The sequence below is a fragment of the Haliaeetus leucocephalus genome, unplaced genomic scaffold (assembly GCF_000737465.1).
Source record: "Haliaeetus leucocephalus isolate CR32 unplaced genomic scaffold, Haliaeetus_leucocephalus-4.0 Scaffold556, whole genome shotgun sequence".
Classification (NCBI taxonomy): Eukaryota; Metazoa; Chordata; class Aves; order Accipitriformes; family Accipitridae; genus Haliaeetus; species Haliaeetus leucocephalus.
In genome coordinates this window covers 1,271,703-1,293,704 of record NW_010972992.1, presented here as the reverse complement: position 1 = coordinate 1,293,704, position 22,002 = coordinate 1,271,703, and the positions used below count along the sequence as shown (strand labels likewise).

General features: G+C 41.6%; 1 protein-coding gene across 8 annotated transcripts in view; it reads right to left on the bottom strand.

Moving 5' to 3' along the window:
* EIF4G3 (eukaryotic translation initiation factor 4 gamma, 3) overlaps nt 1-13,399 on the bottom strand; it is a 105,097-nt gene extending 91,698 nt beyond the window's left edge. For 7 of the 8 annotated variants that reach the window (XR_774961.1, XR_774962.1, XM_010577195.1 and 4 more), the window contains exons 1-2: nt 13,317-13,399; nt 5,993-6,121 (exon numbers count right to left, since the gene is read on the bottom strand). The gene's annotated coding sequence lies outside the window, so the exon portion shown is untranslated. Of the gene's footprint in view, nt 1-5,992; nt 6,137-13,316 lie in introns of all 8 variants that reach the window. The other variant, XM_010577200.1, reaches the window with a different exon arrangement.
* Between the last annotated feature and the right edge of the window lie 8,603 nt (nt 13,400-22,002).

Below are 22,002 nucleotides of genomic sequence, written 5' to 3'. Positions count from 1 at the left end.
CATTCTGTGTCCACATCCTTGTGGCCGCAAAGACAACTGCTAATTAATATCCTGACTGACAACCGTACCTGCTCTACAAGTTACAGGATTCTGTGTGGTTTTAATCAGCATGAAATCCTTACATAAAACAAGGAGGTTCCTGTATGGAAAAGCTCTCTGGGTGAAGAGTTCCCTGCAAAGCTTAGGGAACCGACTCTGACCAAGGGGTCCATGAAAGATGCTCTTGAAACACAGAAAATTAGGGACAGGGTGTTTGTACAAAAGAGACGATAAAATTAGGGAGTTCCTCGTGCTCTAAGGGCCATGGAAGTTTATTATCTGACTTTACACAGACTACTTCTTCCTACCAAAGTATACATGGGCTCGAATAATGGGAAATAGCTGCATTTGGGGGAAGGTGAGTGTAACGTGTAGTTTGCAGGCAAAAAAACAGAGAAGGCAGCTACGTCCAACATGAGGAGTGAACCGTAACACTCACTGTGTCCCAGGGCACCTGACTTATCACAGGGCATGAATGGGCGAGGTTACGATTAAATTACATTCCTCCTCCAATCAGTTAATAAATGCCACTTTATTAAAAGCATCGAAAATCTAAATTGAGCTACAAATGATGGGAGGGAAGTATTGAATAAACATCATGGCTATAACAGGATTCCAGCTCCTGTAGAAATAATCCAAAATAATAAAAGAGGGGCTTGGGGATTGCCTATAAACATGCCACAGATGGCACACAGGCATGTTTCCTGGCACAGATTCCCAGACCTTAAGGTACTAAGGAATGTCTCACTGCTATTACAAACGCTAATTTAGCAATGGTGACATTTTCGAGGACCAGAATGAGACCACAAAACTCTTTTCACTTAAGGCAAAGAACCAGATGGTAACAAGTTTCAGCTAGTACAATCTGTTTTGGATTTAAATCAGCCACCTAAAAGTCAAGGTCTCTGTACACCACAATCCTGAGAATTCAGCTCTCTTGCACTTTTGTTTTCTGCGGGTGTATCTCAACATTGTCAGAAATGGATAAAGGATTATTAAACACAACTGTCAATAACTACAAAGAGCTTCAGAGTAAGGTCTCCAAAGATGCCACAGGGTCCTCTGCTAACGGGGTACTCCATCATTTTAGCCTAAGAGGTAGCCGTGGGCACGAAGAACTGATCTGCTCAGTGCACAGTGTCTTCTTAATGAGAGCTAAAGCTTTCCCTGATTACAGAGGAAATTTCTGGCGATTTTTTCCAAGCATGGTCGGTCGGTGCTTACAACTGGGGTCCCGGACTAAAAGAATCCCTCAGCACGCACATCAGAGCCCACAGTTTTAAAGCTGAGGCGGAGAAAGCCAAGAGTCTTTTCCAAACCATTCCCCTCTTGCGTTGCTTCATGTCATGCGCCAGAACCCACTGCACTTGCTCCTTGGAACCTTCAAAACGCTCCTAGGTCACGAGGAGGGATGAAATTGTTTTCTCCTGATGCTCTAAGCTTCACATTCTGGCTCCTGCTCATGGTACAACTGGAGGAACCCTCTCCTCCTCTTTTGATCACTCACTGGACAGAGGGAAGCACTTTTCAGCTGCCTCCTTCCAAGCCCCAGTCTGGCTGCTTTGGAAGAGCTCCCCTTTCTCGTTATTCCTGTCTTAACACAGCTACACCACAAATTACTGTAATGTAAAGCCAGAGCAGGGGACAGATTTACAGCATTTCAGCTGCTTTGTGTTAACTGCCTGTGTGAATGCTCTTTGCCTGCACTACTTGCACTGGACTATCTCACATCCATCATGGGATGAGAGTGCTCAGGCAAGCAGTGCCCAGCACACTGTAAATCCACACCCTACCTGATCTCAGGATAACTTGCTGAGGTAGCCATGCCCAAGGAGAAACTTCTCTACTCCTTTTTCAATGACTCCTTTCCTCTGTATGCTCAGAGAGAGAATTGTCTCAAACCAGCCACTTCTGATGTCTGCAAGCCAAGGGAGGAGGCAGAAGAGATGTGCTCCTCCTTTTCCAGTCAGTACGAGGGGCCCTTTCACGCAAAAAAACAACAGAAATATGAAATTTTATGTACATGGGGCCACATCTGGCCATAACATCACTGCAGCAACATGTGCTGTGCATTCCCCAACACTGGCGGAGTTCAACACATTCCTGAGAGCAGCAGTATGATTTCAAGGCCCTGGAATTTGGGAAGCAGAAACGCTGTCTCTTGCTGCAGAGACGGGGGTGTGGGACTGTTTCACATCGCTGCCAAGCTCTTCTCATTTTGCTACAGAAACTAATTCTGAAGGGCAGCAAAGCACCAGAGGCTGTTCTTTATGAAAGACTTCGGAGGAAGTTGAACAGCAAGCCTTTCTCTTGTTTTGGCTATGTCAAATGGAAAAGGTAGAAGAATAAGTGAAAAAGACACCAAACCACAGCACCGCACAAACATCTGTTTCTGTTTATTTAAATAAAGTTAAAGGAAAGCCAGCTACAAAGGTACAACATACATTTGTACCTGACTTTTCTTCCCACAGGAGACACTAAATATCCTGTATGTTTTCTGATCTGTGGTTCCCAAACTCTCTTACAGGCCACTCAACACGATGCTGTCATCTTGTCACACAGGAGTTTGCAGACCTATAAAGCGGTCCAGCTCCCAGTGTCCAGAGCTCTTCTACAGGACAGTAGTTCCTTTTATCACTTACTAGCATTTTAAGATATTACCTAATCTCCCATCGCCCAGACTTACTGGAACAGAGAGCTTTAGAGCAGCCAGGACAGACAGGGGACCACTTGTGGAACCACAGCACTTTTTAACCCTCCGTTCTCCTTCGCAGCACGGCTTCTGCAAGATCCCCACTTGAAGAAACTGGTAAGTGACTCTGAGCCCCAAGAGGAGGGATGCTGAGGTGCCTAATAGATAAAAGCGAGAGACTAACCTCTCTGCTGAGCTCTGGACTGACAGCACTCAGAGTAATTCATGACCACACAAGCAAGTAACACATATTCTATCACTGGCAAAATTTTTTTTAGACCTAAATGTTATCCACAGCCCAAAAACATACATAAATATTTTCATTCACTACTGCCTAAACAGCAGTCCCTACCTTGGAAAGACTCAGTTTTATGAGTATTCATTAAGTCATGGTTCTGGTGGAGAAATCAATGACTCCTTAATCAGATTCTAATTCAAATGAAGTGGTGTCTTCCTTACCTTTTTAATTACTCTGTCAAATCCAGAACACACACACCGCTTGCCATGCAAAAACACACACCGCTGCGTTAGGCACGACTGGCCAAACGCAAAGACAACCTTTGTTCAATGTTCAATCATCAACGTAGCATAGATTGTTAAGATACAGGAGTAGTTTGTGAAGTGTTATATTGCTGCTAAAGAAATCAGTAATAAACCATTCATCAGAATACCACGTCAGCTTGGGTCCCTTTATCTCAAAAGGGAAATAGCAGGATTTAAGGGGTCCAAGAGTAAGACAAAAACAACAATTAAAGCACGGAAACACTTTCAAGTGATGAGAGGTTTAAAGGATTTTGATTGTTTACCTAAAAGAAAGCAAATAAATGAAATCATTATAGAAGTTCACAAAAGTACAAGCCGTCTGGAAATAGGACGTTTCCACTCACCTTGTTTCTTAACGCAAACACAACAGGGTTATTCAATGAAACCCACAAGAAACAAATGATAGATGCAATGAAAAGGTAATTCTTTCATCCAACACTCCGCTCAACTGGGGAATTTCTTACCATAATATAATACTGAAACTCAACAACTGACGGGTTGAAGTGAGATATACATAAGTATACTCAGAATTCTAGTGATTAAAAAAAAATATATATATATTTACCCAAACCTCTAATAGTTCAGGGGTATGGAAAACTTTCTCTGGGGACAGGTTATCCTGTAACTGTTTATGTCCAGAGTCTTGAACACCTTTTGAGCCTTACTGGTGGAAGTGTCAAGTGTAGGCACTTCCATTTTGATTCTTCACCATCACCTCCAGCTGCAAATGAGAGGGTCAACTGATGGGATGCCACAACAGTGAAGACACCTGGTCAAAGGCAAGCAAGTGCTGTGAATGAACAGAAACCAGTATTTTTGCTGCTTTGCTACCAAATCCCAGCTTTATAGGAATCACTTAGGGAAAGGAAAGCTCCCCAGACCTCACTCCTCTATAGTCCCAAAAGTGTGCAATGACTGATGCTTCGTCTGGGTTATAATCTTGGATCTTGCTTTTTCTTCCTTGCACTAAGCACCTAAGGGGCAGCCCCATACAGTCAGAGGACAAGTATCTTCCTAGAGCCCTTGAGGATCCTCAGCTGACATGGAGGGTGTAAGGTCAAACCACTCCTACCAGCAGCATCGGAGTGACACAATCTGACGCTCATTTCCAAGACGATAAGAGCCAGCAGAACAGGAAACGAGCGTTTTCCCGGCTGGCTGGAGTGGTGATTTGGCACAGAGGCTGCTCTCTACGTATGCACTGACTCAACAGGAAAATATTAAGGGAAGAAAAAAAACCCTTGATTAGAATATTTTTTTAAAGAGGCTGCCTAGAATGTTCTCTTTCTTCCTCTCTTATCTGCCACATGATGAGCTTCCCTCTGTTGATGAGGTTTACCAGGAATGAATTTCTGAATACATGACACAAGCCAGACAACATTTTAGGGTTTGCTCTGCACCCTGCTATGTTCTCCCTCTGTTATGTGAGGCTCAGTCTTCAAATCAGACACTTTATTTCCAATAACCATGCAGCAAGAATGAAAGAAATGGCTCTGATACCACCGACTAATGTCTGCAAACTACTTATGATCCTGAATAGATACTTCAGCCTCTAATTTCCCACTCCATAAAGGACAAGCTTTTGCACATTTTCAAACATGACCACAAGTTTCCAGTTTTCCCACCAAGTTTTACCTAGAATGCGTAACCTTAAGGTGAAGCGTTCCTTACATGACCTTATTTGCTTTCATGCATCTAGTCTAAAAGGTCAGTTGCAGTTTAATATTTCATCCATATTAAAGAGGCTGGCAGGAGGACTAGAAAGCTTGCCTTCTCCCAGTGCTGCAATACGCTTGAGGCTCTCGCCACCACCTCACTGCGGTGCACAGACATTCCCAGCCCATCCTCAGCTTGTCATCCTGCCTCCCCACTTAACATCTTGTTCAGAATGAAACCACACTTCTTAATAGCTGACCTACTCACATCTTTCTACTTTATTCCATTTACTCAAACAAGTATAAATTAAACAAGAGCAAAGGAAACATAAGGCTTTCCTCTATCTCAAACCTCAATGCTTTTACATATCCCACTTTCCCTGATCCCATATCTTTTATCTCCCCTCTTTCTGTGCCCCATTACCTGTCTCTTTTGCCCCTTTCTTTTTGAAGATAAGCTTCTCCACTCTAATGTCAACCCTGTAGAACATTCACCTAATAAAAACTACAAAAAGACCAATTTATTCCACATATCTTACTAAACGCTATTTCTCCATTCTTATTATAACTCCTATTTATCTCTTCTTCTGTACTTTTTTGTAATCAGTCCTTTGTCTCGTTTCTTTTATTAGCATTCATTTTTGTAACTCATTTTACTGTCCCACTTCTTAGGAGAATTACAGGAGTTGCAGCATCCTGTACAAAACATTTGAAATGGAAGATCCCTAACAGAGAACATCAGACACTTTTACGGCATTTAAAATGCCCCAAAGCAGCCTAACCCAACAGTGAAGCACATTCCTCATCAATGAGTATTTCCTACAGTTTTTCAAGTTGCTTTTGGCTTCTGTTACAGAATCGACAATGAACCAATGACTAATAAACCTGAGTGCTACCTGTAAGTCACTGCAAGGTTCAAGGCACACAAAGACATTCATTAATCAAGTTTTATACACTGGTCATAGACAAGACAGCTATGTCAAATTTTGAGCAACAAAGCTGAGAATTGGACAAGAGGAAAAGAGGGAGGCTGGGAATGCTCTGCTCCAATGCCAGGTCTTACCTGTGAAAGCCCAGGGGACGATGCATGTCCCGGTGGCGTTGCAGCAAGATTTGGGTGTCCCTTATTTATTTCATGTGCAGTGTAAGGGGATGGGGCAGGAGGACCTGGTTGTCTTGCTACTTGTGTTACCTGTGTGGAGATAAACTGTTAGTAAAACATAATATTAGTAATCCAATCTGTATAGATACTGTAATCTTTTTAAGAAAGCAGCTAGCAGCATTTATATATATATAAAATAATATATATCTTTAAGTAAAACGCTGTCCAAGTTATTTAACTATTTGTGTGATTCAGGAAAACGGGGAAGGATCAAAAAAAATAAGAGCACCAGCTGGAGCCACTAGTGGAAATCTGTAGGAACTGGGGTCTTGCTTTGCAACATCCCTTTGACTTCAGGCCTGGGATCTTCTGATCTTTCCACTATAAGCCATATCAAACAATATTGTGATTTTGCAAAGGGATACACATTACCAGTGACCCAAAAAACAAAGTAAGGGGAAAATTTGCATACTCCCCTCCAAAATGGGAAGAAAAAAAAAAAAAAAAAAAAAAAAAAAAAGGACCGCACAGAGGTCTTGTTATCTGAAGGGCTTGCCACGAGCAAAGAATGAAATACTAAAGCAATTCTTGCATACACTTATCTCCTTTCTCAGCTTCTATAAGAAAATACTAATCAAAACACATTAAGCAAAATGTTGTAAAATATATTCATGGCACATATACTTGCTCCACTGTGCTATCTCCATGATGGAAGTTTTTTAAATATACTTTATATAGTCACTAAAAAAAGAAGAATCGAAGGACAAAAAGAATCACAGAACCATTGGGTGACACCCCCCAGCAATTCAATACAAGTAAATTTTTGTGGATTTGTTTAAAGTTCATAGTACAGAAATCCAGCACTCACTTCTCATTGACCTTTTCTCAGACCTATATTGCGCTTGCTGAAAAGCACCACTTAGCTATAGGCACTTAAAAGCACAAAACCAGGCAATGCTTAGAAGGGGATGTTGCCCCTGCGCAGGTAGGTATGTGTGTATGTATCTCCCCAGCACGAGAAAAGAAGGCAGAATGAAATTCCTGGCTCTTGATCTTCAGTGGAGTATTAGCACCAAGCTCCAAGAGAGCAAACTATGAGAGCAAAAGTCACAGAGTTCATGACTAAATGCTTTTTCCAAGCCATTTTATTGCACTCCAAGTATCAATGCCTGTTGTTACATTACCTAAACCGCTAAAACAGCTGTACCAGCAATGAGAATGATAACGTGCAATTTCTCGAGGCTTGGAAATGGTCCAGAATCGTTCACTGTGGGAAGATTTACAGCACCCTTGTGCTACTCAGAGGAAAGGGTGGGTCAAGTCAGAGAACTTCATTCTCTATCCCCAACTGGATCCTTCCCTTCCCCAGGGGATAATTGGGTCTTTTTTTCTTTGGCTGATCTAGATTGGCAGGTGTGCACACACAACATCAGTTGGCTGAATCAAAACCAGCATTACAGAGAGCATTACAAAACTTTCTACATCCCATCCCCAAGAAAATTGAAGTCTCTTACATGACTCCTAAGACAACCCTGAAAGACTTGTCATGTCAATCACAGTCACTTCTAAGCACCAACTACTGCACGTATCATGACAGACATCAAAAAATGCAGTTAAGGTGAGGAGAAGGAAGTAAAGGCAACACAAAATACAAGGAAATAATTCATATAAGTAGCCCCATCAGTAGGTTGAGTGTGTACTCATCACCAATATGTCTCCTTGAATGTCGCTTTTTGTGGAGAAAAATAGGTTATTTCGGAATAGCTGTGGCACTTCAAACACTGCCAGCTTTTGTCTCCCTACACTTAAAAAGTGCCTACACTATTCCACCTAAGGCCTGATCTCCAAACAGAACCCAAGTCCACACAGACGTTTGACAAGGGGGAGGGAGGCATTAATAATATCCCAGGTTAGTGTGAGCATTCAACAGTCCTCTTCACAAATTAAAACATGCATGTAACCTAGGTTGGAGGTTAATTAAAGACTACAAGGAATGCTGTTCTGAATTGGGTATGAAATCTGGAAGCCACATTGAAAGGAAAGCTGTGCAGCTGCATGAATGATGGTCCACGAGATACCCTTGTGCAATGCAGCAGACAAGTAGCAGATACATTATGGACACAGGTCTGGACCTACTAAAATTTGCTTCAAAGCCTAATTAAGGCAACAGAACAATCATAAAATCAGCTTGATACCTTGGCAACAACATACTTGGACAGTATCTGATGGGAGTCTACCACTGATCTGATAGGACTTCCTAAGATTAGCCAAGTCTAGCTTAGTGGATGCCCCACCCCCAAAAAAAAGACAGGTTGTCCTTCCAGCACAAGCAAAAGGATAGAGTGCCTTTCCACAGCAATGTAGGTATTTCTACACCTTCCTCTTGGCTCCTACAACAAATTATTTACAAATAAACTGATTTGAATGTTAACAGGTGATAAAGGAAGACAAACTTGCTGAATTTGTGTGTTTATTCATTAATTTTAAAAAAATCAATGAAGGAGAGTCTCTACTAGCTCATCACTTGTGTTTTGGGGTCTTTGCCCTCATAGTGCCCGAGGTTGGGTTTTCTGTTTATTAAATGGGATTCTGCAGAACATAAACTTGGTCTGTAATTACTATGGAAGCAAATATCCTTCTTAAATCTAGAGATGAAATTATTCTCCTAAAAATGGATACACAAAATTACATATTAATTTGCTAGGGTATCACTTTCTTTTTTCCTTAACTGAATAGCAAGAGGCTAACTATAGTTTTCCAGACGCCTTAAGCCTGTGTTTTAAAGGAAATAATGAATGAAACAGGAAATAAAACTCAGGCTGGAATTCTCTCTTTTCCTCTTGAGCTTAAATCTTTTGGTTTTAGCATCTTTCACAAGTTTTGGATTATTCTTCCCCCTCCTAGGTATCTAATTTCAGATACATAGTTGTGTCCATGAAACATTCAGGTTGGATCAGAATGAATGGGGCATGCCACAAAAATCCCTCGATTACCAGGACAATAGTTTATGATTAAGAACTGCTCTGTTCCTAAACAAATAAAAACCCAAAGGGTTCAGACTTGGACAGAACCTCTTTCTTTCCAGCATTCCATTTATTCACTCAGGCTGGTGCAAACAGCAGCACTGCCAGCACCCGAGGAACTGAGCATCCCTCTTGCACACTTTGCAGCCTCCACCACAGCCAGGCAGGGGAACGAGTCGGCCTCCTGACCCAGATCCTTCCTTTAAGCACAGGGTGGCTGGAGCAGCTAATCCTCCCTAATCTCTTTTCTACAGGATTCTCTTCATCGCAGGAAGATCCTTTTAAAGGACACAAAGGCGAATCACAGTACCTCTGCTGGGTGTGAAATTATCAGGGGGCCACCAATGGGCACCCCATTGCAGAAAAGCCACCACATGAAAACCCAGAGAAGCAAATGATGGGAGAGTCAAGCCTTAGTCACTGAAAATTTGGAGCAAGTAGATTCTTCAACACCTTCACTTTCCCATTACCTTCTTTACCATCAGCTGGCGCTGAGTTGGGCAACCTGACACAAGGTGGTATCTGCTCCAAAGAGACACAGTGAGACTTGCAATTAACGCAGAAAATTTAAGCCACCCTTGGATCTAGCCAGGCTACAGAAACTCTGCTCAAGGCAACATCCGACCAACTTACAAGCACTTCACTCCAAACAGGTACATCAGATTGACACTCATTCTAATCAGTTCACATCCAGGACTCAGCATTGCTCCTTAGCATATAAAAGTTTATCCCACAGTATTGTGTTCCAAGCTTCAGCACTTGAGATCACAGTGTGTTACTGAGGCAGTTACGAACCTCCATTGTAATCTGGCAAAAAAGGTTATTTGTGCAAGAACTGGATGTACATTAACAGAGTTATTTTTCTTATCTGATTCCCAACTCATGCCTCATGCTGAATCTGAAGAGCACATCTACTTCTGATCATTTGTCTGTATTAGTTTTGTTTTCAACAGAAATCAGCCCCCGTTACCCTGAGTGTAGGCACACATGGTGGCCTGTGATATTTAAGGTCACCTTTGGTGCAGTTCCCTTTCTGTTAGAAGTCAGTGTCCTTCCCTCAAACTCTAAGTCAAAAAGCTTCTTTGAAATATTTTACAACAGAAACAAAATTTCATACTTTCCCCATTCCCCTTTCCAGATTCCACAGGTTTGGGATCTTATAGCAGATGTGAAAGTAATTGCATTAATTTCTTGCAGTATAGTTAGGAAACACCACTCAAGAAGCTCCTTACAGGATGAAACCCAAATCTTTATGTCCAAAAGTAGTTCTTATGATATAGCATTCTCCATTATCGGTGAGGGGAAATTGTTAAAATATTAGTTCATTGAAACACTTATTTCCAACTGTGATTTGCTTTAAAATAATTCTACTGCTGGATTTATTAAAAAAAACAACCCCACACCCAAAAAACATAACCTACCAAATATAAGTATTTGTATAATATACAAATATATATATAAAATAATATACTATATAAAATAAATGAAGATGTATACTATATAAAATAAATGAAGATTATATATGATGAGGTTAGGTGGTTTTGGTTTAATACCAGTATGATTTCATTGAGAAAGAGGTTCTACCAAAGTTTTGTTGGGAATTTGGAGCACCTCCAAGTTCTCGGACAAACTTAATTTCATCTGACAAATCACACTTTCCCTCTTCCTCACCTTCTATCTCTGCCCTACAGGAAAATGTGTTCCTCCGATTTTATTTCAGGGTATATTATTGGGGCTCATAGTGAAAGCCACATGCTTTTCCTTTCCCATTTTTGGCAAGAGACAAGTAGTTCTGGAAAAAAAGAGCTCAGGAATGTGCAACTGCGGTCCTGATAATACATGTGGAAAGTTAGGGAATGGATAACCAAATGATTTTTTTGTCTTTATCCAACTAAAAATAGCGGTTTCATCTGTGGGTTGTCCATATCTCAAATGATTCGTTCTCCCACCACATGCATGACATAGTATAACCTAGAGGGGAAACACCGAGGCAGCTCAGAGTCACCATGTGGTGGTATCAGACCACAGACCTCCTCCTAAACCAGCTGTCCTCCCCGAAAATATGCATATTTGAAAACTGTGATGCATAATCCATGTGCAAACCCACATACAATGACCAAGCAAATAAAATGTGGAAGTGAAAAAGCAGTTCCTGGGTGCCGAAGATGGTGCTCTTCCACACCTCCGTACTACGTGACTTTTGTAAAACCTGGACAAACTATATATAAAAATCATAAACTAAAAAAATTACTTATTTGTTGCAAACTCGGACCTTAAATACACGACACTGCTACTCGAGTAATAAACCACAGAGACCTATGATGAATGAATTTGTCAGGGACCTCCGATCATGTGCCTCTTCCACCCTAATTCATTTTTTCTAAGACTTACTCTAAATTTGCAATCAGCCAAGGGCTTCAAATAAAAGCTCAAAAGGAACCTAGCTGAGAAATTTCTCTCCTTTCTCTAAAACATGAAATTTTCTTTCAAACTTGTGTTTTCCTAAAGCCTAGAAACCAAGATACTCCCAGCCCTGGCTTCTATTCCTGTAACATATCAAAGAGTTATATTTTTCCACACTGAAAAAGCTATTTTAGGTCATTGTTCACAGTTACTTTTATATTTTACATTAATTTAAATTTTTACAGTCATATTTTCCCACAGGCATCTGAGTTATGTTTTTAGAGGAAAGAATTGAAAAAAATAACCTCCTTTTTCCCCCAAAAGGAATTCAGTTATTTCTAAAGTGGTTTTTAAGTGTTGTATGGGGTATATAAAGGACAATATAAACTGAATTATTTATTACAACTGTTTGTACACTTATGTTCCTTTGGTTTTGCTTTTTTGCATGCATACATATGTATATGCACACATACATATGTATATGATATTGAGGACAGAACTAGCAAAAAAAAAAAAAAAATTAAAACCAGTCCGCAGCTCGAGTCTGTCAATCCACTGCTGTGAAAGCCACAAACCTCGAAATCTTTAACCCTCGTCACTGAGTTGTACTCCAACCTTTCCGACTCACGTGGATGGAAATCCACTGCTGGCTGGCCACCAGACCATCCATGGTCAAGCCTGAGTCTTTCTGCTACTACTACTACTACCCGAGTCTCTGCCTTTCTTGGACTGATGGGCGCTGGACAGCACTTTTGCACTTAATCCTACACAAAGCTTGGCTTTGCATTGCTTGACAGCAGTCTCCCTAGTAGAAGAGGCAATCACAAAACTCTTCTCTACAGCCCAGAAAAGGAAGGGGCCAAAGATGCTCCAGACCCAGACTCCGCACATGGAAGAGATGGAGCTGATAACCCCTTCACCAGTTATTCATGCAAACAAGGGGAAGGAAAAAAACCTTGTACAGCAGCTTATGTTTTTCTATAAGCAGCTTATGTTACTGCATAAAATACAGTGAATTTCTCCCATCTACAGCTTTTCTTCCTGTTTTCCAAATAATTAAAAGAGCAGCTTAAAAGCGTTTTTTTGGCATTAAAAATATTTGCACCATCCCACTAGAAAAGCAAAATATTACTTTCCCAGGGCTCTGCTGATTTAGCAAAGCTTACAAATAACACTGGGCTTCCAGCTATTACCATCTGAAAAAAAGAAATCAGTAAAAGGAAAATGGTATCATATGTTCACAAATAAACACCACTACGTTTCTAAGCTAAATTTTCTTGATAATCAGGCTTTATAAACACAGATGTAGGACAGCAAGCCAAAAGCACCTATCCGAAATATTCAATGTACAATCAAAACATTTCTTCCTCTGTGTAATGGAATGTTGCATGTGAAAAACAAATCTTCCTTGACTGTTTTTTGTTTTTTGTTTTTTTTTTATAATAAACTATTAGAAACATGCAGCCACTAATACACTCCAACAAACCAGTCTTCGAGATGCAGGAGGCAGGAAAGAGATGGAGCCAACAGACTGAAAATATGGCCAGTAACATTTTCACTCAGGTGACACTCTATTAGGAAAAGCCACTCTCATATCTGCTAAATAAAACTATAGACGCTTAACAAAAAAAGGAATGGACCCAAAAGTCCCCAAGACTTCTTATTTTTCTACTCACATGCAACAAAAAGGGTCTTCATCCAGCATCATTTATTTTAGGAGGCAAAAAAAAGTTGCATTTTTTTAATTGTATGGTTTTTAACTGTATTGTTTTTTTAAAAACTACACAATTTCCCTATGCTTGGGAAACACACTCCTTTCAAAAGCAATACGACTGCAGCGGCACCAGCCAGATACTCACAGTGCTGTACACAGCGGAGACGGTCGGAGTGAAGATCCTATCCTCAAGGGGCTGCTGAACAGGACCTCGGGGGATTCTGCAATACAGCAAGTTAAGGAAAGCAACTTCGAAGAAAGGGTCGTGTTTTGGGTTATACACACAGCAGCAAATCTGTTGTCCGTCAACGCAGCTGGTCACCTTCCATGCTCAGGCAGACACACAAACATCTCTGAGGCACTCACATGCAACCAGGCAGGTGTGACCCTTCAAGGTTTTCCAAAAGAGGAGCAAAGTGTGCCTTCAAAAGGCAGATGTTACTAAAAAATACAGCAAGAGAAACTGAAAGCAAATATATCACCGAACAATCTACAAAACCTTCGTCCTGTCAAGAGAATCCCCCACCTCTTTTTTTTTTTTTTTTTTTAAAGAGTAAGGGAAAAAAACCAAAACCCACAAGCCCTTCGCATTCAGCGAGACAAACCCTGCTGATCAGCAGGGCATTTTCTGACAAAGGCAGCGCCTGTTTTGCTAACCACGCAGGAACCGTGTTCTAATTGTTTCCTTGTTTGCCTCTTTTCAACCAGTAACTCCTTTCCTCATCCACCCACCAAAATCGCTTCTAAAAGGGGCTGTCAGATAGGTTTTAAGTTTTGAGGATCTGCTGCAGGGTTATTTAGAGGCAAATTGCAATAGTCATCTTAAACTGGAAAGGTATTGTGGGAATCCAGGGGAAAAAAAAAAGAAAAAGAATTTATGCAACAAACAAATAAGCTAGAACCCACTTTACTTGCGGAATAAAACAAAGGGGATGCAGGTATTCAAAAGAAAAAAGCTTCCCAACTTAGCTAACACCTTGTGGCCTTAGGCCCAGCATATGTCTACTGAACACCCAATGCCCACTGTCATAAAAAAGCCGCGCGTAACTTGCTGAAAAATTTTCCACTACAAGCCATATTCAGATTTCACCTTTTTGCTGTTTACATTTTATGTGTCAAAGCCTCTTGGAAAATGAGAACAACCCAATTGATTAAGTTTCTTGCACACCAACCAGCAACAAAAACCTCACGTGTTGACATGATGGTAGATAATTTAAAATAAATAAATAAATAAATAAATCATGAAAACACTTCTTGAGTTTTGCTCAAATGAGGAAAAAAACCACTCATAAGTTAAATTTTGAACCTAGAAGATTAGTTTGAGTCTTTCAAGAGTCCTCCCTTTGCACTACAAGTTTGCTCTCCAAAGAAACACTGCTGCCCAAACCTTTGCAGGGACCAACATCACAGCAGCAGGACAGACCCTACCAGCGCTGTCAAGACTCAATGGTGATCCAAGCTCCACAATCCCACCTGGTCCGCTTCCTTAAAAACAGACAGAATTTTAAGGTTGAAGTAAGGACTGTTCAGACACAACCTGCTCTGTGTCTGTCGACTGTTCGCAGCATGCCCCAGCCGGATCTCCTCCTCTGAGACCAGTGCTAAGGCAGAGCAGAAACAGATTTACAATATCGCACTATTTTGATATCGAACACATCACTAAAAAAGGTCCGCCCTCACCAAGCAGGCTGAGAAACTGTTTTAAAAACTTCCAATTTTGTTATATACTCAATGTTTGAATGCCAGACACGATAAAAACCCTGCATTATAGGATTACACACAGAAAAGACCGCCACTGACCTTCACAACACCTTCGCATGTAAGTAATGTTCCTGTTAAAGCCTGGCAGGTGTAAAACAGGACGCCTACGACCAGCTCCAGATTGAGAGAACTGAGATGAGGATCTGGCACCGCTGGTTCCCAAGACGGTGCTCACTCAGCCTACATCTTTTTTTTCTTTTTTTTTTTTTTAATGAGTGCAAGAATTTATTTTCGGGGTCTAAGGCTTGTCTTCAATTTGCAGGCTTGCCAGCTTGTGCCTAAGTGGTATCATTTGATAAAATAAAGAGGTTTTTAACAACAAAATTAGATGTGAAATCCTGACTCCAGCAAAACCATGGGAAGATTTGCCACAGACTTCAATGAAGCCAAGGCGCCACTCCTAGCCTTCATCCTGAAGATTTTACATTCATTCCCGAGTTTCAGAAAACGCTAACAGAAAGCCAAAATTTGGGAGAGGAGGATTAGAAACACACCGCAAGACAGAACAAAAAGTCACAAATCTTCTGCACGCCACCTCCATAGCACCTTACCATCACACCCATAACCATCTTCTGATAAAGGATAGGGTGGAGGCACGGTTATAAGCTGCCACCCTTTTGTCACAGCTGAGATTTCCAACCTTGAGGCAGTTTTGACAATTAATTGAAGCAATCACTGCTTCAGAAAGGATTGTTCCTGAGTTTGGAAAAACTGTTTCATCCTTGAGAAGGTTGGGATTTATTTTCTTATTTTAGAACTTATATAAGCCAGGAGAAAATAATCTTCTTTCAGCAGAGTAACCTCTCTTTTTGCACCCAGGAAGAGCTGCCTAAAGGAATGAGCAGTTTAGATGGATCTTCAGAATTTGGGGTTGCCATTTAAGATCACTTCTGGAAAGCAACGATTTCCATCAGATTAAAAAGAAACCCTTTAAGTCCTTTTTGCCAAAGGACTTAACCTGGACATGAGACTGATAGGGACAAAAATGCCTTAAATTCCAGTAAGCCTTAATGAGATAAAATGGTTGGAGAAAGTGATTATTTCTGACATCTAACTTCTGGCACCTATAGACTGACCCTCTGCAAAGAGTTGGGCTGGTGGAAAGGCTACCACTTCCCTGCAAGCCTCCCGGAGCTCGTTTCTGCCCCACTAGAAGTGACCACCCTCCTTTCCCTTACATCTGCCAAAGGAGTCCATCCTGCAGTAACAGTTGCTGTTATTTCAGGAGAAGCGAGCCAAGGTGCTTGCAAAAGTTCATCAGCAGACTCTTGCTAATGAGGCTTTTGCCTAGAAGTGGGTTAAGTGTGACAGCACAGAAGACTCCACCATGGGATGTGAATAGGTCATGGCAGGCAGGTGGGAAGTGAAACCTCATCCAGCAGCATCGTCTCATCCACATCCACAGCAAACCATCCCCCGGGACACTCATCTTCTTTCACTACATAGAGATTTTGGTACCATCAACAGCTGTACAACCCAAGATGCAATGCAAACTGCACGAATGCTGCCCTCCCGCTGCCCCCATCACACACAGTAAAGTTTAAGCATTAAAGTATAACCCAGCCTGGCTCTATTGCAGCACTTAATTAACCACAGCGCAAAGAAAATAGAGATATGCTGAATAATTCAGGCAGCTCCTTCATGTTACTATTCTGGCATGCTTAGATCCAATTCAGGAGGATCCTGTGCCCTCCCTCCTCCTCCTCCTCCGCCTCCCCCTATATCCCTGCCATGCACGTCACCCTCTTCAAGTGCACCGATTCAACTATTTGTGCAGTCATGCTCTGAAATGATCCAGGAGGGTGGGAAGCAGGGCAGGGTGGGGGGCGTGGAAGTGCAAAGCTAAACCCAAACCTCACACCATTCTCAGACATCCTTCCATTACCACAGGGAGAAAAGATGAGGCAGGTGACAAGGCAGAAGAGCAGGAGCAAGGGGAAGCTCTTAAATCCCATTGCAACCAGCAGGTTAGTAAAGTGGAACTACTGTCTCCGCTTTTCATGCTTGGGTCGGGCTGAATGACTCTTTACCACTCTCCCTCTTCCCTCAGCATCACGCCAAAAACCAGGGAAAGGACGGCAGCCAGCGGGTAGCACTGACTGGATTCTCTTCATTGCTGTTTAGAGCTCATTAACTCATGAAATATATATAAATATATTTAAAAATATAAGTGAGATACTTCTGGCAGATTAATAAAAGCAAGCACAGATGCAATGGGAGTTCCACCTAGTCCCCATCTGGCTGCGGCAGTGATTACAAGCTGGGGGATTTCAGGAGCTATTAAAGACCCAGTGGGAGAAGGCAAGCAAAGATGGTAATGCTGGTTGGAAACGAAATATAATTTTTCTTGAAACCAAGTCTCCCTAAAAGGAGGAGGATATCTTTTAATTAGACAGCCATAGCCACACTCTGAGGAGAGGGAAGATACTCAACTTCTCTGTAAAGCGATTAAAGAAAAAGAATCCAGACCAGAGCTGCCTGTCAGCTGGAGCACTCAGAGGCACCGACAAATGCAGAGTTAAATGAAAGTCAGGAGGAATTTCTTGCAGAAATCTCCCCCTTGTATCATACTTGTCTGCTTGCTCTAATCGTGCTACAAAACTGAAATACTGCAAGATTTTTGTGTGCTTTTACAGCAATGAACAACCTAAAAACATGCAGTAAAATAGGCTCTTACAGCAAGAATTTGTACAGTATTTTCTGCTCTGTTCCTGCTTCCAAGACTGGAGGGGAAAGAAAAAACACTACTACATTTTCTTCCAAAATGGATTCACTTTCCCCTCAAACAGTGCTTCTCACCTAAGCTCATTTTCAGCAACTAGCAACCATTTTATCCTGAGCATGCACTGATGGCCTCTTTCTTCACTTCCAGCTGACGGTAACGGTAACGAGTAAGCACCTTCTCACATGAATAAAAATATCTGCGGGTACCCAAGGGCACATATGCAAATGTGTTACACAAAAAACATTCCAGAACTAATGATTTTTATCCCTGCACAGAAACGGAGTGAGTCTCCCACCAGCTATCCCCGGGGTTATATAATCCCGATGCATGTCCCCGCTTGTACTGAAATTGTGTATTAAACAACTGAAAAAATACAAGATAAAACCATCAAGCAAGATTACAGAAGGGCAGGAAACCACATCAAATTCAAACACTTCTTTCAGCTTTTTGGTGCAAGGGATTTTTAAAAACCCTCCAAGTAGGGAGGTATTTGATGGCAGAGAGCTGTTAAAAGAGTGTGTTTCTCCTCTGCAGCCTCTTCTCTATTCAACATGCAATTAAAATGCAGGAGGTGAACATCCTAACAGCAGAAGCACCTAATTTAGCAGGTTCGGAAACCACAAGGGCTTGCTTAAAAGGTTAAAAGGGAAAAGCTACGCCAGTCATAGCAGCTTGCTGAAACTTCCCCAGCATCACCCCATCCTTTGCAGGTCTGCTGTCCTCCACTCACTAGGCAAAGCCTTTTGTTCAGCGTGCTCCATCCTACCTGGCAGCAAGCTCCCGGAGAGCTTCGTTAGCGAGCTGGCTCAAGCGCCAGGTCTTCTCCCCCCATCCGCCGGCAGCGAAGCCCACAGCCGCATCTGTGCCATTCAGGGATGATTTCTTAGCTCCTGCCTGCCTCTCACCCTCGCAAGCAGAGCTCTCGCAGCGCGCTTGTGGTCTTAAAGAGGTAGTGCAATGGGGGTCTTCGCGATACCTTGGTGGGGTTTTGTACCAAGTGCTTCCACGCTGCAGAAAACCCTCTGCTTCCTGAATTTTTTTGCTCTGCACACAGTGGAGAAGGGATGGGAGGTAGCATCAGGCTCCTCTTAGCAAGCTTATATAGGATAAAAATCAAACCAGGCTTAAAAAAGAAAGCATAAGGTAAAAAGATAAACTCACCTACAGCATGTTGCATTTTAGAAATCTGCATTGCAATGTATGAAGAGCTTGGAAAGCTTCAATGCTCCCTATCGGATGGAGAATTAAATCGCAGCACAAACTCCTCAGCAAGAAATTTTGCAACTTGTTTCCCTCAGCTTTCCACTCACTACCCCCAAACACAGCAACACGCACCACCACAAACCCATTTATTTAGCAAGTACTTCGTGAATCAATTTTCCCTTCAAAATAAATTCCTCTTTTGACAGACCACATTTCAGAAGCCAGGGCAAAGCAAGCTGGTAAAGCAAACTACAGCCTTAAAAAAAACTAAACAAAAACCAAACAAAAAACCCAAACAAACTCCACCAAGTGACATGTCACATGGGGGAAAAAAAATAAGTATATAATATCAAAACAGAGCCATCCACTCTCTCCATGCTGAAATACTTCCTACAACCAAACAAACTTCATCCAAGGAAAAAAAAAGTCAAGTTACAAAGCAAACAACTCCAAACTTAGGAAAAGGCAGGATTAACATTGCCCGTGCAACCATAATTTAATCCCCCTGTGTATACGCAGAATCGAGCCTTTAATTACAGAGGCACATGCTGGTTTTCCCCAGTGTCCCCATCATCTCCACTTTTTCAACTGTCTTACAGGAATCCAGCACCTTATACCCTTCATAGCTAAGCAGCTCTTGCAATAAGAGGTGAGAGATAATGAATATTACAAAAAATCAAGACCAACATAATTCAGGGACTTTGGAAAATGTTTAAAGGCTTAAGAACCTAATAAAATGCCAACCTGCTGCTCAGCCCTCTCTAACCCTTCCACTGCCTACATCCAACTGCATAGCCCAGCAACTGCACGCTGCCCAGACATGTAACATCTCCCACCCTTGCAGAGATCTCCTTTCATTTTAGGGTGGGGTTGGGGTTTTTGTTTGTTTGTTTGTTTGAGTTTGGGGTTTTTTTGCTAGAGGATTCCTGACAAGGGGGCCATGCCTTTTGGTCAAACCTCAAAGGAATGAGCTGGCCCTTTGTATTAAACCAGTGGTTTTATTTTAGTTTTCTTAGATGGATGCAACTGGTCTCACGCAATGTGATGAGATGTCAAAATAGAGTACAATTCAGAGCCCTGACTGTATCACAGGTCAAGACCGAATGGGGGATCGTTGTTTCAATGTTTGGTGTTTACTGTTATTATAACGGGGGGTGGGGTGGGGAGTAAATACAACTTCTTGCTGGCATAAGCACTCAGAAATACAGTCAAAGTTACGAGCCGCAGGTGAAGAATTCCTTAAAAGGCCATGTCAGCTTTACACCAACACTTAATTCTGACATTAAGGACGTACTTCTGGCTAGTCAAATGTTTAAAAATAAAGGAACGCAATAAAAGGTGTTTGTAAAGTGGCAAAAATGGGGTTTATGGTTTAAAATTAGCACGCTATGTAATCGAGCGGTACATTATCATGCCCCTATTCCTGTAAATAGATGCAAACCATACTTCCAAGATTCACCACCTTCTGTAATGACTTACACCCAGAAGGATCTTATGGCAAAAGCCATTATTAAGCTTGTTTTAACATTTTATGGCCTAATATAAAGCTCCTTTACTGCAACATGTGTAGTCAATGTTCACAACAGAATTGCCATTTGTCAAACATATAAATTTTAAGTGGATCAATGAAGTGTTTGTGCAAACTACCTTTTTAATCCTTCATGTTATTTTGTGTATTAAACGGTAACACTGAATTCTCTTTAAGTTCTCATTTATGGGCTATTTTATACTCATAACAAATACCTTAAATAAGGTATTTATTTATCTTCTGCTTTTGTACCAGAAATGCACCTACATAAATATTGTTGATGTTTCACACAGTCTCACTGGCTCCTTTATGAACTGCAATTGCCTCATTCAAAATTACTGACTGCAGGACTCTTTCCTTGCTCCCTGGTTGAACTATTTGACAATAACTGAAAGTGATAAGGCTTGTCCATCCCTCTGCCATTTAAGCGCTCCTCATTAAAGTATCATCTCCCAAGCTTTGTCCAGATCCAAATGTTACAAGCAGTGAGGCTTTTGCTACTTATCCCAGCTTATGCCATGCTCTAAACGAATACTCTCCCCATAATAAAACTTTTCTCAAAATTCATCTTAAGCTTTTTACCTAATTACGTATCATTAATCTCAGTACTAGCTTTCAAATAATCCCAAACACTTCCTTTCCCTTCTGTCTACCACATAATGTCACCCGATCTCCGCTTACACTGAACTGAATAGGAACAGGGCAGCAGCGAGAGCTTTCAAAAGAAAAGGGGCACACAAATCCCGATGAACCTCAATGGCTGTCGGAAGACAAGCTTTCCAAGGCCCCTCTGAAAATTGCAGCTTGAAAGGAAAATGTGACCTTCAAATGCTTACTGAAAAGCGTGATTTCCCTCTCCTTCCCCCAGCATCACTGCTGGTGGGATCCAGCATCCTCCAGCTATTCAGATTTCTCCTCCTTTCCCTTCGTGATTGAGTCCCAACACGTTTTGGAGGCGCGCTGATGAACGCTGCTCTGTATCTGCAGATGCTGGCATTCATGTTTACACATCCGATTGCATCGCCAAACTTCAGGGTGGCACACAATACCTGACGCATAACCTAGCACATCTTTCTGACTAAATGTGCTAAAGCTGCACTGCAGCAGCCACATTCAAAGTGCATGTTCTATTTATACCCAAGCATATCTCCAAATCCTCCAACTTACATGCTTTTTAAAAATATCCATTCCACAAAATATCTACTTCTAAAGTCTTTCCTCCTACTTACATCCACTCTGCAACATGTTTTTGCTCCTCACTCACCTTCCTGACGTACAGGTAACGTACTGCGCTGCATTTTTTGCATCAGCAATGCCTTCACAACCCATTTAATACCAAGGCAGGAATTCGAGATACTACTTCCCATCTGGCTAATCGTTAGTGATGATAAATTAGATCAAGCCTTTCGTCAATCTATGATGCACACCAGACATCATTGCTGTGTAATACAACACTTTGCCACTTATCACCATAATTTCCTTTTAGTCTTTGGTCCACATGTGATACATCTCATGGCCAAGCCAAACGGGAATGCCAAAAGAAAGCTGGGGGTTAGAGGGGAAGAGAAACAGAAAAAAACCCTCTTTGTTGCAAATTACTGTATTTCCAACATC